The sequence below is a fragment of the Trachinotus anak genome, unplaced genomic scaffold (assembly GCF_046630095.1).
Source record: "Trachinotus anak isolate AG129_WGS33_773 ecotype Australia unplaced genomic scaffold, CSIRO_AGI_Tana_v1 ptg000024l, whole genome shotgun sequence".
NCBI lineage: Eukaryota > Metazoa > Chordata > Actinopteri > Carangiformes > Carangidae > Trachinotus > Trachinotus anak.
Window position 1 is genome coordinate 3,466,334 of NW_027273875.1, and position 16,460 is coordinate 3,482,793.

At 39.5% G+C, this 16,460-nt stretch overlaps 1 protein-coding gene across 1 annotated transcript in view; it reads right to left on the reverse strand.

Annotated features, from left to right (window-relative positions):
* fstl4 (follistatin-like 4) overlaps positions 1–10,473 on the reverse strand; it is a 370,155-nt gene extending 359,682 nt beyond the window's left edge. The window contains exon 1 of the mRNA XM_071460311.1: positions 9,914–10,473. The gene's annotated coding sequence lies outside the window, so the exon portion shown is untranslated. The remainder of the gene's footprint in view (positions 1–9,913) is intronic.
* Positions 10,474–16,460: the final 5,987 nt, after the last annotated feature.

Below are 16,460 nucleotides of genomic sequence, written 5' to 3' on the forward strand. Positions count from 1 at the left end.
AAAGGCAATGTTACTTTTTAACAGTAGAGAAATCATCAGAGTGGATGGTGAGAGTAAAAACTGCAGGATTTTGACAAGGGAAAACAAAATACAGGCAGACATGTTTAATACAACCCTGTTCAGGAAATTTAATTGTGACCAGATTTCTGTTAACCAAATGAGGAAAAGTACCTATTTGGCAAGTTGCAAAAACATTGATACTGAACAAGATGCTCACTGACAACATATTTCATTTGTTTTCTACCAAAATATCCAATTCTGAAATGCAATATGCACTTGCAGTGACTACAGCATTATTGAACGGTTTTATGGTTCAGGCACTCACAGCACTTGGTTGAGGTTACGGAAACATCATGGTCTTTGTCGTTTTCGGAGAAGGCCTTGCATAGTTCAGCAAGGCAATGCCAAACAACATTCTGAGCATATGGCTCCATAGTCGAAGAGTCCGGATGTTAAACTGGCCTGTCTGCAGTCCAGACCTGTCACCCATTGAAAACATTTGGCACATCACATAAAACGAAAAATACGACAAGTGAGACCCCGAACTGTTGAGCAGTTGAAATCCTACGTCAGGCAAGAATGGGAAAACATTTTGCTTTCAAAAGTCCAGCAACTGATCTCCTCAGTTCCCAAACATTGTTAAAAGAGGAGGTGATGCAACACAGTGGTAAACATGCCCCTGTCCCAACTTTTTTGAAAGGTGTTGCTGGCATCAAATTCTAATTGAGCTTTTTCCCCCCCTTCATAAAACAAAACAATTTCAGTACGTCAACATTTGTTATGTTATCTTGTTCTATTTTCAATTGAATATGGGTTTACATGATTTACAAATGATCATAATCTGTTTTTATTTATTTTTTTTTATGTTTGTCCCAACTTTTTTTGGACACAGGGTTGTATATAAATATTATTCTGCACGCACGCACGCACGCACACATGCACAACCCTACAGCTGCTATCCCATGCTTCTCCCTCACAGCAGCCCCAGCAGGGTTTGACAACAGCAGACTGGAACACGGAAACATGCAGTTGCCTGGTGTTTCAAATACCACAGAGAGCTCAAACAAATGCAAATACACTCAAACACTCCTGCACACTTCATCACATACCATCTTTGCTTCTAGTTTTTTTTCCCCTCCTCTCCAACCTCCTTCCATCCATTTCTCACTCTCATTTTCCCCACAGTTACATCTTTATACTTGCTTGACAGTCAGTCCCTACCTCTCTTATCTCCTTTTCCACTCTTGTTCTGTTCCTCTGTTTCCTTCCATTCTTGTTCCTCTTACCATAACTACCTCATCTACACTCTCCTTTACAATTCCTTTTGTTTTACCCCACATCTATGTTGGGGTGGTTGCCCAGAAAAAAGAATATCATGCTTGTTACCTCATGCCTGCCAGTAGCAGTGGGCAACATCGCTGATTTTGCTCCGACACCAAACACTGTACTTCTATCAATTATTTACAGCATTTCATTTTTTTTCCACTTTTTCATCATCAGCTATAGCTTCAGTTTCTAAAAAGCGCCAAAAGGCACTTGGTATTAATATTTCTACATGAGGAAGGATTCTCAAATAATTAAATACTTCTGCATCAATATTTCTATCTCTAGTTTCTACATCAAGTCCCAGAAGCTGACCAGAAAACAGAAAACTATAGCATTTGTCCTTAATGTCGCTGTAGGTCAATTAACTGCACCAGCACAAACAAGGTGCAATTGTGCTAACTAATGTCCTGCCATAATCACCATTAAATATAACCAGTTACCCTAATGAGGTCATTAATTATGCTAAATAATGCCTCAATTAGCAAATATTCTATGGCAGCATGTGTACTTGTTCTGCACAAGTCCTGTTATGTCCTGCATTATGGTAAATGTCTTCATTTGTATAGCAAGGTGCTCATAAGTCTAATTAGTTATCATCTTACATTGGTATGTTTTAACAGGGGGTGTTATTGTGTTAGTGGCTGCCCTGATGCCCTGAATAAGATTTACAAAAGGGTAGCTGGGTGTTAACTCATAGTACATGAATGAATAGCTGAATCAAGGAAATCTAAACCAGGAGCAAGTTGGTTGGAGGTGGAAAACCCAGTTGAGAAGGTTGAAGGAACTACTGCAACCACTGCTGAGGCAACCTTCAGAAAGGCTTTTGCTCTGCTCCGCACCAGTGAGAAGGTGGATTTACTGTCCTGCTCCCAGTTGCGGATGCGTGGACTCTGCCCAATTGAAGGAGCTTGAATATTGGACTGGGCTCAGTTGTTTTAGGTGGGCATATGATTTCAATGAAGGATTTTCTTTTTTCTTAGCCAGAACTATTGAGCTACAAAAATAAGACCAGCACTATAATGACAACTCACACAACAGGGCTGAGAAACAAGTACCAGAAACAAGTAATGTGCTAATTTAAAGTCTGGGCTTTGGCTGGGCCTCTCAAGGACAGTCTTGGGCCAAATCCACTCCACACACTGTTGGCTGTCTCGAATCAGATGCTCTCTGGAGCAGGTTATCTTTAAGGATCTCTGTATTTGGCTGCACTCACCCTTCCCTCAATTCTGCTCAGTCTCCCTTTGATGCTTGCCTGATACTACCACCACCAAGCTTCACTGTAGTGATCGTATTAGCCAGGTGATGAGCCGTGCCTGATGTTTGCATGTTTAATTTTTGTCTCAGACCAGAGAATCATTTCTCAGGCTCAGAGTCCTTTAAACTCCAGGCAGGGTATCATATGCCTTTTCCTCAAAGTAACTTCTGTGTAGCCACTCTTCTCTAAAGGCCTGACTGCTGGTGCTGCTGAGACAGTCAGGGGTTCTCCCAATGCTGCAGAGGACTTCTGAAGCTCTGTTAGAGTGACTGTTGGGTTCTTGGGTCACCTCCCTGACCATGGCCCTTCTAGTCCGGTCACTTAGTTTGGCCATACAGCCGACTGTAGGAAGACTCCTGGTGGTCCCAGATTCTATTTCTCAATTACTGGGACCAGTGTGCTCCTGGGAACAGAATGGTTTAATACCCATGCCCTGATCTAACAGCTATACATGCAATAAATGAAGTATTCTATATTTATAATTATGTTATCTCTGTAATAGACAGTGGTTCTCAGTTGGCATGTGTGACTTCATTTATAAGTCTGTCTCGGCTGCATTGCTACATAATCAGATGTTCTTAGCTTGGCGAGCTAAGATAAATCCCACTATCGATCTGAACCCACTGAGATCACCTTCACATGTAGAAAGTACCTGAAGGGCAGCCTGCCTTTATAGATCAAGGCCTAATTACATGCACAGTTGTGTGTGCGAATTAAATGAAAGCCGCAGGTTTACCCTGTGCTTCCATGTACAGAAATCTGGCCCTTCATGCTTCACGCATACACACAAACTACAACTAAGACTCAAGCGTAGGTGGTAAAGAAGTTGTACCACCGTTTGAGGTTATTTTTAAGTTTTCTTGAGTTAATTAGCTTCAGTACTAGTCTCTCATTTTCTTTCCTGTTCCTATTAACAAACAACTTTGTATTTTCTATCATGCATTGCTTCTTTACAGGCTGCTTTAATCAGCACAAAGTTCACAAAGTGAAAAGCCACCTGAGTCCCTTGTATCATCCACTCCAAAAAGACAGACCCAAACATCGTGATGGGAGAGACAAATATAAATTTGTTCACCAATAACAAAAAACTATCTGACTCCCAAAAAGTTGCTCAAAAAAGGTCACAGAGTTCATATGCACAGGGCTGCACTGCCCTCTTACACTCTTCCCTCGACCACCAACATTGGGTTTCAACCAAAGGAGGTAAAATTTGTAATTCCCTCTGGCATTGAAATTGTCCTCACGTTTACAGAAAACAGCTGACAGTGTAAACAAAACCACATGCAGCATGTGAGCCCCAGTCCCCCAGGCTGGAACACATGGCCGCTCTAATAAGCAATGACACATTAATGCCTCGATGTTAAGCCACTGTCTGAATGCTTTTACAGGCTGCCATTTAGCTGGCTGCCTCTAATATACCTGTCCTTATGAAGCTAATGCCTGGCTTCATTCCTGCTCCTGACCTGCCTCAGGTGACTGCCTTCACACATCTCTGAAAATGTCCAACACTCCCTCCCACTGTTGATTTTCCTTATTAACATCTGTTGGTCGCCAGTCAAAAGCAATGCTGGCGCTGCACATGATGCCACCACAACAGCTGCCATGATAAAGTGGAAACCAGAAGTAGTCAGACTCTCGGGGGGGAGGTTGGTGTGCCCTCTATATGACTCCTACTTCTCAGGAGTGGATTTTTACAGGTCTCCCAGCAACCACAATCCTCCGTGATGGAGGTCATCTGGAGAACTGGAGTTTGCTAAATGTCTCAAAACCACATCATCACATAAGGGCTTTGCAAATTATATTTAATAAGATCATAAAATTTGCTTTTGGAGGTATTCTTTTGACTTTGTTAAACAAAAAAAATAGTACGTTTTGATTATAACACTTTTCTAGTCTTATCATTCAAAGCATTGCGCCAGGTGCAACTACCTTTTAGTTTTCTTTGTACCTCTCTGTTGAGGCATCAAGAAAGAAAAGAACGAATGAGGGGGCTACTTTCCTCCCATGCAGCGCTAAAGCCAGTCTGAACACGGCCTTACCCAGTGGGGAAAGAAATACAAACTACTGCGGTATAAATGTCCTTCTAGGGATGTCGACAGTGACATGTCTCACCATCACTGTTAACTGAAGCTCTCTCTGGACAATTCATTTGTTTCAGAGGTAGGTTTCATCATAAACATCGACACTGGACAAATTCTGCAAAACTCCAGATTACCTTCAATGCCAACATTTTTTTTAAATTGTTTTTTCTACTGCATCTGAGCAAGCAGCTACAATATAATTAAGGTTAGGGAGGGGTGTAGGGATATAGTTGAGGCAAACCTTGTTTACTGGTCTTTGACAGGATGCAAACTCCGGTCTCCTGCATAAAAGTTAATGTATTAAACATCCAACCAAAACCCTGAAAAGCACTGTGTGTAATGCAGCTTAATGTGTGTATTGGAGAAAGTGAGCCATTATTTGCAGCAAGCTCACTGAGGGGTAATTTTAAATAATATTCTTATTTCATGGAGGTTTAAATATGGTTTATTTCTTAATTGTGGTACTTTGATTTGATAAGTGTATTTATTCTTTTTAAATGAAATAGCCAAACTGATAATGGAGTTAATACATTCATTGTGTCCACATCTGAACACTATCAGCTGTTATCAAACCTCAATATCACATTATGCACATTATCCTGCAGCAGACCCACCACTTCTTAACTATCCCACTCTCGCACCTGTTCCTTTTCTCTTCAGATTTCTTTCTTCCATTTAGCCATCTAATAAGCACTCACTTAACATATTACAGCATCTGTAGCCCATGCTAGAGGGATAAAAGGTGAGAAAAAAAAGCTTCATATGAAGCTGATACTTAAGTTGGTCCTAACAGGGCTGCTTGTAAGGTCAGCTGCACTCAGATAAGCCAGATCAGTGAAAAGGAGTTAGAGAAAAGCCTTCAGCGTCAATTTTTCAGTATCAGTGCCTCAACATTTAATCACCTTTAGTAGAGAGTAACTCCACTGCCTGGCTCTGCCTTGCTAACATTAGTGGTGGAAGGATGACTGTGTTGCAGCTAAAATGTCTACATGTTCATCATGATATAATCGTTTAAAACCGCCGTACTGCCATTCCCCAAGAGTTTTATTTACATGATCATAGAGGATTGTGAGCCCTGCATATTGGTATGGATGCAGCTTTGGCTCATGCATTTTACATTGACTGGGATCGGTTTAAAACAACCAGAGCTTTTGAACACCGGGGTTGTTTTTACCATTTATTTAAGTCATTTTTGCTGATTAAATTGTTTACATATGAGAAATTATTGCGCACAGAGGATTTTCAATCATATATTAAGAATCTATTAGTGCTAGCAATATTTTCAATTAACTCCATTTTCAAGCTGTCTGCCATTTAGAGCTAGTTAATTTGACTAAAAGTTAACAGTCTCCATATAAATAGCACTTGAGGTATGATAAAGGAAATTAACCCCTACCCCAGTGAGCTGCTGAATGAACTGGTAAAAGATAAGAAAAAAAAGAAACAAATTACTAACATTTGTTCTGTTTTTATCCCAAAAAAGGCACCATTAGCTTACCCTTCTTGTTTAAAGAGAAGTTGGTTCCTGAGATGCTCAATTCAGGCCAAGATAGACACAGTAGTGTTTTAATATATAGTATTAGAAATGAATTTGGCTTTTTCAATCACAAGTCATAAAATTGGTTCTGGATTGCTGCATTTTATCACAAGTGGTGCGCTCAGCAAATTGTTACTGGTAGGACAACTGTGTGGAACTACTGCGCAGATTGGACTAAAGTCCATTTGCTTCAAATTCAACTACCTCAGCAATTAATCAGTACAGGTTAAGGGCACAACGAATCACTATCTGTTTGCAACTTCTAACGGAAGAGAGCGAGTATGAGAGAGAGTGAGAGAAATAATGTAGATATATTTGAATGAAATGGATTGGAACAGGATTACATGGGGCTTAGATTGACATAGTATAATATTCAGGTAGAATTAGAAAAGAATAGGGACAGAATAGTCAGACATAGATTTTTTTCTAAATGGACCCAAAATCGGTGAGACAGAAAGAAGACTTTCTGAGGTATAATGTCTATCCTATAAGCTCTACATCCAGGAGCTGCTTTATTGTTAAGACAAGATATGAAAATTACACCATTAAGGGTAAGTGGTAGGCCTTGTCATTTCAAACTATACTTCACTCATATAGATTAACCATTATGCTGTATCCATCAGATGGGCAGTTTCACTATATATGCTGCAGATGGAAGCAAAGTGAAAATCTTGCTAAAGTGGTAACCTCTCCAGAGGTGATAAAACCGCTGTTCTTTATATGCTCATGACCATGGAGGCCATTGAGGGATGGTGAAAACAGTATATGTCATTGCCTTAAGATACTACTGGCCTAGGATGGAAAGGGACATATGGAAATGTGTGAGCTTTATCTAAATTTCTGAGTGATCTGTGCATGGTGATTTACTTCAACAACATAATTACATGTGCTTTCATCTTCATTGTTGACAATAACTGAAAGGTATTGTAAATGTTTTTCCCCCCAGTACTTTGAAATCCAAAAAGTGACTATGCTGCACATCATGTCCTTGCAGGACTGTGGCTAAACTGGTGGATGGTGATCAAGTAATGCACCGAAACATAAGGCTGGAACAGAGGAAGGGCGAGATGATGGAGAGTTCAATGCGGAGCACAGAGCAACATCGACCAACTGTGCACGTACACAGAGCCAACACCACATGTCCTCCACAAACAGCAAACTGGCTCCCCATCCACCATTTCACTTTCCCCAAGATGACCCTCCATAGTCTACTCCTGCGCCTCCACTGTGTGCCGCTGCATCTCCAACAAACATACAGGACTTAAAAACACAAGGGAGGCAAGGGTAATAGGGAACAGATTAAACTAATTAGGGCGGGGCAGGCAATTACATAAGTGAAAAAAAAAAAAAAAAAAACCAAAACCCAAAGACGGGAAGCAAAACAACCAAATACACAACAGGTAAAAGATTACAAAATAAAAAACAGAACCACTGTCCATATTAAGTCATTTAAAAAGGGGCAGATCATGACAAATAGCTCCAAAGCTCATTAAGGAAACAGGTTGGTTTATAATTAGTTTTTAGTAGTTATGGTAATGCAACTGCTGTTTATTTCAGGAAATAACATGACTCTGTAATCCACAAAGGATTTGTCTGAACTGTGTCGTGGGGGTGGTCAGCATGACACACATGCATTGTAAGGCACATCTGGAGCAGTAGCAGTTGATTAATGTCTTCATTATGGAACTGCCATACATGTGATTTTGTTTTTCTGCCAGATTGAAAAATGGATTTTGTATAGTGAAATATTGCAGTTTTTGCTATGCTCAAAATGCTCTTGATAATTTGGCATCTACCACATCTTTTATATTTGTTTAGACAGGATTTAATCTCTGATATGAGTTGTTATTAATCCACTTTGGCCAACATATAATTGTCATGGATCATTTAAGTGTTCAACACCAGAGACATCTGTGGCAAGATAAGATTCAAAACCTATTGTAGTTCATAGCACTTTATCAGCACTTGTGGCTCACCGTGTAGGGCCAGTTACTGGCAAAGTAGTCATCCTTTTGATCAAGGTGTTTGAATCATGTTTGTTTTGTTTGGTTTTTTTTTTTTTTGCTAATGGTTTATATTGGCTAAGAGTAAAGTTTATGATGGGGAGAATTACATGTGTATGTTTTTGCGTTCTGTCATTTTTTAATGTCACTTTTCATGGAGGACAAAGCAAAAATTCTAGAAGTAGCACATCTAATAATGTTTAACACCCACTTCTCATTAAACCTGCAATTGAGCATCCTGTAAATTGAGGATACCAGAGGCACCGCATACTTCAAGACAGTTTAAAGAAGGTAGAAGGGACCAGAAGAAAAGTGCCGGAAATCACTCCCTACCTAACAAATGGCCAGCGTCCACCTAAAGCTACAAGCAGCGAGTGGTATTATACTAAAAGATGAAGTGAAAACTTCTTCATGCAGGGTCAGAAATCTCTTGTGTGCTTGAAACTTATGGTTTGTTTACTACAGAACATCATTCAACTAAAAAAAAAAAAAAAAACGATATGGTCACCACATAATGCACTTCCCTACATCTGTCAGAGGAAAAGAGATGGCAGAGAGAACCTGACCAAAGTGGTCATGTCTCCACAAGAGGCACATAAAATGTGTTTTTGCTGTCCTGGCACAAAACAGGACATCAAAAAGTAAGTAGGTTGAGTGCCTCATCAGGATTAGTGCTGTACACCGATGTCCTCAATGGACCCCCCCCCCCACCACCACCCGATATGGCATACAATCCCATATCTGTAAGTATTTAAATATGAACAAAGCAAAACTATTCGAAGCTGGGTTTGTAGGTTCTGAGTTGAAAAATAAATAACTTTAACACACTCAGTAGAGCACATACCTCCACCAAGGCCAAACAATCCTACGCGTGCCTGTGAAGCCTCTGGAATCAGATGGCATGGAACTAAATGGTAAACTGACACCCACTGATTGTAGATTTCAGTGTATTTGCGTCATGGTAGAGACAAAGTGCTCAAGAAGTTACTCAATGTGTTCTGGACGTCTTCTACAAGTTTGGGGCAACTAAAAGATTCCCGACCAAGGACAGGATTTGTGCTGAGCTGAACCATTTAATTCATTTTTTGATTCGATGTCCCTCTTAGTCATTCAAGACAATGCAATGTGGTAGCTTACCAAAGTAGTAGGTGCATAAGCTAAATGTAAAACAATTATATAATATAAAGATCTCTCACTCCCAAATTAACATGGGAACTTGTGCAGGGAGCAATAGTCAGACCCAGATTTCTTTATTAGACACAAAACATGTATGACCATGTGTGTGATTTACCAGTTTTGGAATCAGTGCCACATTTGCTGTCAAATAAAGTAAAACTGCGATTGTTCTGGTCATGTGCACATTTATTCCCCCCCCCCCCCCCCCCCCCCAATTAACATGCAGATGCGTAACACTGGGTATCCAAAGACTTCATGTATAGCAGCATTAAGCTCCTTATATCAGACAGCCTGCCACGTCGCAGAGAATTAGCAGCAAAATAAAGCAGCACACGGCGCAGTGATGTATAAAATATAGAAACTTCACAGCGGCTGCAGCCGACACACATTTTTAAAAGGAGGGAATAAAGAAAGCCTCACACTTTTTGCACACATTGTAGCACACACACACACACACACACACACACACACACACACACACACACAAAGTACTGTACTACGAATTGCAACAGTCAGTGACTTTTGTTGTACTCACCTGTCTCAAAGTCTCTCTGAGTCCTGTGCGCCGTGAAGTCCTCCACAGCTTCGCTCCAGGTCCGGCTCCTCTGCGCGTCCATCCTCAGCCGGAAGCACAAACAGTTCACTGAGCCTCTGTGGCCTCGCAGCGCTCCAGAAAGGCTTCAAGCACTGGGCCGAATGAGCTCTGCAGTTACAGCACTGGTTTCCGACGGCGGTGCACACCTCGCTGACGGTACAAGTCACAGCTGGAGGGTCCAAAGTTAGCATTGAAGCATTTAGCATTTTAGCCAGACCCGACATGCACCTGTCCGCCAGGCAACATCGCAGGTGTGTTTCATTTGGGTCACTTGGCGTGTGCGCCGGGTGGGGCAAATCATGGTGGGCTAGATTTGACCTTTTTTTTTTAAACTATGACCGAGGCCGCATAATGACACCGTCCTTAATTTTATTGCATAGTTTTGCATGGAATGGGAGACAGTTTTGGTTTAGATGTAGGAACAGTGACAGCTTTTACTTTTTGTTTTTGTTTTGTTTTTTGTTTAATTTGATATATTTTTAAATTTATTAGTGTCATTTTGCAGGTTAATTCTGTTAACAGATTAAATGTTGTAGGGTCAGTGAGAGACTGAATAAATTCATCTTGTATTATAGATGGCTCTCATAGACTGCAGAGTTCCCTGAGAGAGATGTTGAATTACTGCAGCAGCGCCAAACCTCAGGGATGTTTTTTCTGATGTTTTTCAGAGAGGGCTCACCTCTCTGCCCTTTGTCACCCTATAGCTCCACAGAGAATCAAAAATCAGATGATCAAATAGGAACTGAGTGCAGAGAAGCTTGACTGCAATTAGATTTATTCACAGGGGTCAAGGTCACAAAATTCACCTGTTTGAGAACGTCATCATTAGTATTGATTTATCTTCATATTACAACCCTATTTCCCAGATATTATGTTTATATACTACTAATTTGTGACTATAACATTTTTTGAAATTGAATGCTACTTGAAGTTGGTTTTTTTTAGAAACATAATGAGGACACAATATTGAATGTGTCTGTCAAGTCACAAAATGTTATTCCTTTGTTCACTGTAATTGCATTTCATTAGCTTTTCAATATCTGCTCTTGCAACACAGTATCCACTCTTAGCAACTAAAGCATGAGGGAACTTTTTTCATTTTCATGCAAATGTGTTTATCACCCACAGCACTACACGGGAAATTTTGTGGTTAAATACTAACGAAGTGAAGACACTAGAATCATGGGATACAATATTTTTAGTTTATTAACATTTAACCAAAAACCACAGTCTGTAACTAATATAACGATTTTGTTGTCTAACCTTAAACACCATGCACAACCTGGTCTCTAGTAACAAACTCTAGTGCTTTGCACCCCACCCCAACCACCTTCCTACACCTTTTGTACCGTACTAAAACATAGTGCCTCCTTCACTTCATATTGCAGCAACTACATTTCCAAACAAAACATAACTGATCAGCAAAATTATTCGTACATGAACATGATTTCCCAGAGACAGGGTTGCATATTGGAAGACAACTATAATACTCATAATAAAATTATCATTGTTTCATATTGATGTGATTCTTTATCCACCTCAGCAAGGAAGCCAATCAGGAATAAAAAAAATAAAAAAAAAAGACTTTAATATCTTTTTATTTCCTTTCAAAATTCAGTAAATTCCCTAAAATGCTTGGCCATGCATAGTTTAATTCCTACTTTTTGTAACACGGGTAATACACACATAGGGCAATAACATGTTTTATTGGTCCCAATGATTAGAAAATAGAATAGATTTTCTAGGTCTTAGAAATAGCAGACATACCACATGGCCATCATAATTCCAAAGCTTCATCAACAGGTAGCATCATTTTGCTCTTTCCAGCTCCCCTTGGCAATAAAACCTATTAAAACCTAATTAAAACCATTAAAATCTGATAAAAGTAACATAATTTTATAGATCCCAACACCACAAGGATACCACCACCACAAACTGGAAGGCAAGTTACGTTTGTTTCTGTTACTAACACTGCAGCCTTAAACACATACTCAGAGAAAACGAGACTGGTCCACCTAAACCGAATGCAGCCATTAATGGGATTAGTTACTCCTGGGCTTGACGTGTCATCATGTTCACTGTGAGAGAGGTCTATTTAAAGGCCCCACACACTTACACAGATGTTCTCACTTATTCTGGCTGATTGAACCTCTGCTCAGATTGTTGGTGGGAGAATCCATGCTGGGAGTTGCATTAGGTCACCTCTCCACCTTATATTTCACAGAAACAAGGAGGCACTGAGACATTTTATCTTTTAACTTCCTGTTTACACAGAGATCACACTAAATAACTACACAATAACTATTATAGCTTCATTTTAATTGAACAAAATTCTTCTAATCCTGACAGCCTTGATGCTTTTACACTCGTCTTCCTTCGCTGCAGCTCAGAATAACTAGGGAGACTAAACCCTCAGATTAGAAAAATTATCCACATGCTGTTAAATATTTCCAGTGATTAAAAATGAACATTTCAGTCAGAACTCACCACTCATCAACTACTTTTCCTCTCTTCTCTCTTCTGTGTTTTCACAGCGGCAAGTCTGGCATTACTGTAACGTTGTTTTTTAAAAATCTGCATCACATATTCTTAATAGTTTATTCATCAGACTCAGTACTAACTCAATGATAATTCATGTGCCTATTTACAGTAGCTGTATCATTAGTCTGACTTTAAAAGCCTTATTGGGAATATTTTGTATTGTTTCTTTTTTATTCTAATCACATTTTTATTCTAATGTCACTGTGACCAAACTCACCTGTAGGTATCACCGTTTCTTCCCATGATTCCTACTGCTCAACGAGAAACAGCTCGACTGGATGCTTAGTTGGACAAATAAAGATTAAAAATACTCATGAGTCACTCTCATTTGGTGGAAGTTGTCTTTTTTTCAGCTTTGTCTCTAACCCTCAGTGAAGCAAAGGCCAGAAATGAAAACAAAGCAGGAGACAGAGGTTCATTATGGCACAGAGAGCCAATTGGCCACACTATCGTTTTTCCGATAGAGACGGCTAACCGCTGCTCGGGGTGATTATAGATTTATTTATCTCTGCTTCCTCTTCACCTCTTCACACATCACAGACTCTTGCTAAATGTTTCCCTTTGGGGATGAAGCGAAGAAAGTTGATAAATTGTGCTCGTGTAAGAGAGGCTTTTAAGTGATCTCCGTGAACATAAGCCCACTGAATCACTGGAGTATTTCCAGTGGTTTTCCCCATTATGTTTATGTCAATATTGTTGTTTATTATGTTTATACGTTTTATGTAGAGTCATTTAACTAGGTAGTTCCATAGAGATTAAATAGCTTGTTTTCAAGTGAGATGTAGCAAAAAAATGAAAAAAAAAAACAAAACTGATTAGAGACATAAAAGCTGCTGCCAGAAACATAAATGATGAGCACAATTGCAACTAAACACAGCATTAAAGGCAACTGCCACAATAAAAGTCATAATAAGAGTTTAAAGCTAAGCTAATCAATATTCTATTAGATCAGAATATATATATATATATATATAATATGTAACGTATAATATGTAAGAATTACCGTCCAACCCTCCCGTTCCCCATTGCCCTCCCAAGTGTTGTGGCATCTTTTAGCTGTTTGTTTTGTTTTTTTTTATCCCACAAACTGTCATCACTGCTGTCAACAACCTCACTTCCAGCCATAACAGGAGATGTTTTCAGTAAGCTCTGATAAACTGATTGTATGCTACCTGCCCCGCACCAGGAGTTGGACACAAAAAAAGGAGAGTTAATACTGAACTGAAGCAATTGTGCGCTAACACGTTAATGACAACAACTATATATGGTGACGTTACTCTAATCTTTACAGTTTCTGCAAATAAAATCAGTCAATGCAGCTTTAGCAGCAGTTATTATCTAATATTCAATTTAAACATATGTTGAATGTTGAAACAAGACAGTAAATCATTGTATTGAAGTCTTGTTTTATGATCTACAAAGGCTTTATTTTCAGTAATAATAATTTCAGAAATCAGGGTTGATATGATAACAGAATCTGTTTAGAGAAGAGAAATTGTCATGATATGGTTCTAACAGTTGAAAAAGAGAGAGAGAGAGGAGAAGGGGTTTCATTCCCATAAAACCAGTCTCTGCTGACTACTTAATATTTTAAAAGTACAATCATCTCTTACGTTACTATTTTGAAACCAGAGATAATTCATGGTAATAACTTTCACTTTAACTCCAAAGCCCTCATTTAGTAAAGGCAGCTCTCAAGTCTGTAATAATGAGAACCTCATTTTGGAATTAAAACTCCTCATTCTCTTTGCACTTTCTCTGCAGCAGGGAGACTCGACCCTCCTTCTGCTCCTGCATTGCCGTCGCCTCCATTATGAAAATTACACCACCTCCTCCTCCCCTACTTATCCCCGTCTCCACCACGTTCCTCCCCTGCTACTGGCTGCCATGACACCTCTCTCATAATTTCTCCTGCTATATGGCTGCTGTCAGGTGATGAAATGGTTTCCTTGACCAGAGCGGGGCCTGGCAGTTGTTTTAGTGTTTGGGTTTTAGCAGAGCCATAAAGCATCGCTGGCTAACCCTAGCTGACAGAGAGCTATATCTAATAGGCCTGTTCCTCTTGTGCCAAATCACTTGCTGCATTTCAATTAAGAGCTCTTCAGGAGTGAAAAAGGCAATAACAGACAGAGTGTGTGTGAGTTACTATTAATGCATACATGCACACACGCGCACACACACGGGGCTGACATAGTCCCTTGTAGAAGCGAGGTCAAAAATCTAATATGTAATAAAACAACAAACACTGAGCTGTTGGGTGCATGTCTGGCAAGGCTTCAGGTTGTCTCTCAGATTGCTCCTGATGTCAGGTCTCAACCTTACCCTGTAAAGAGCCTTGAGATAATGTATATTATGATTTGGCACCATACAAATAAAATTGAATTGAATTGAATTGAATTGAACTGAACAATAACATATGCCTGTAGGTCATAATAAGCTGCCCTCACAAACAATCAATGAGATCATTTTCGGTCCCTGTACTAAACATGGTATCATGAGGTCTCAAGTGGATCAACATATTGATCTTTCATTCACAATTCTCTCACAAAAATGTCTACTAATACTTTCACTCTTTCTCATAACACTTTTATGCTCACAACATAAACTTTTTTTGTACACCATACCATGGGTACTTTTACTGTGAAACCACCTTTCACCACAATTGGATGAAACCCGCCCCAAAAAAGCAAATGTTGGACGTCTTTGATCCATCCTGCAATTTAGTTTTCTTTACACTGAGCAATACAGCAATATAGCAATAACAGAGGTTACTGAGGTTTTGTCTCCAGTTTTAAATGTGAAAAAGTGGTTATTTTGAGCTTGCACAGTGAGCATAAACATCTATCTCTCTTCCTGTCCTTTCCTATCCTCTCTGCCTCACCTCACCTTCTTTTTCTCTTGTCTCCTGCTCCAGAAAAGCTTCATCCTCTATACCTTCTGTTCTATTGTGCAGTGGCGGCGTCCTCATCAAAGTGAAGCAAAAGGGTGAGGAGAGGGTTCAGCATCCAGTACAAAGAACAGACGGTGCAACTGTGTATGTGTGTGTACGTGTGTGTGTGTGTGTGTGTGTGTGTGTTGTGGCTGATTGAGGCTCCATTTAAGCAGTCTGTCTTTATAACTGTGATAAGTTTTATTAAGATTTATGTATAGTTACAGTGTAAGTTACAGTGCCTCAAATAGAAGAAAAACATGCAGCACAATCAAAGCAAGTAATAAAATTGGAGAAGAAAAGCATGCAACTTAGAAGAAAATGTAGGAAAAGAACAGAAACATTTGGTAATTACACTTTTAAAATGGACGTAGTGATGATTTATGGATTTTAAAATACTTCAGAGCATCTAATGATATAAGAGATGGATTGGATGAAAGGATTGTGTGTAGTGTGCCAGTGTAAGCAATAATTTTGTTTGAGTTATGGACAAACTCTGTTGTCACGTACAATGATAAATATTGCTTTGAAAGTGGGGTCAGTTGTTGATGCAGTACCCCACTAAATCATGTCATTGCAGTTTGAGGTCTAACATTAGATCCAGCTTCCTTCAGTTTTCTTTTTGTAACCTTTGTCCTTTTTATTTTGTTGGTTCACAAATACATCCCACCCAAACTTAGCTTCCTTTGAAATCCAGTGTTAAGTGTGCATAAACACCAAATGCAGGCTGAACGTCTACAAACTCACAGTAGAAATTTAACACCTGAGTGACACAGTGATCTTACCTTTCAAAAACAATGAACTATCTTTGAACTTGCAGTGACTTTAAAAAATACAAACTCAATCCAACAAACCATGGTCTGTAAGAACAGTGTGTTATTGATGCCTCAAAGAAAGCAAGAAGGAAAAGAACAGAGCGAGGAAGCTGTGAGCCATTGTTTTCGTGTGTTTCTGAGGATTCAAGTCTTTGAAAGCCTTTGGAGGTTTACTTCATTCAGCAGAATCACAGCATGCAGA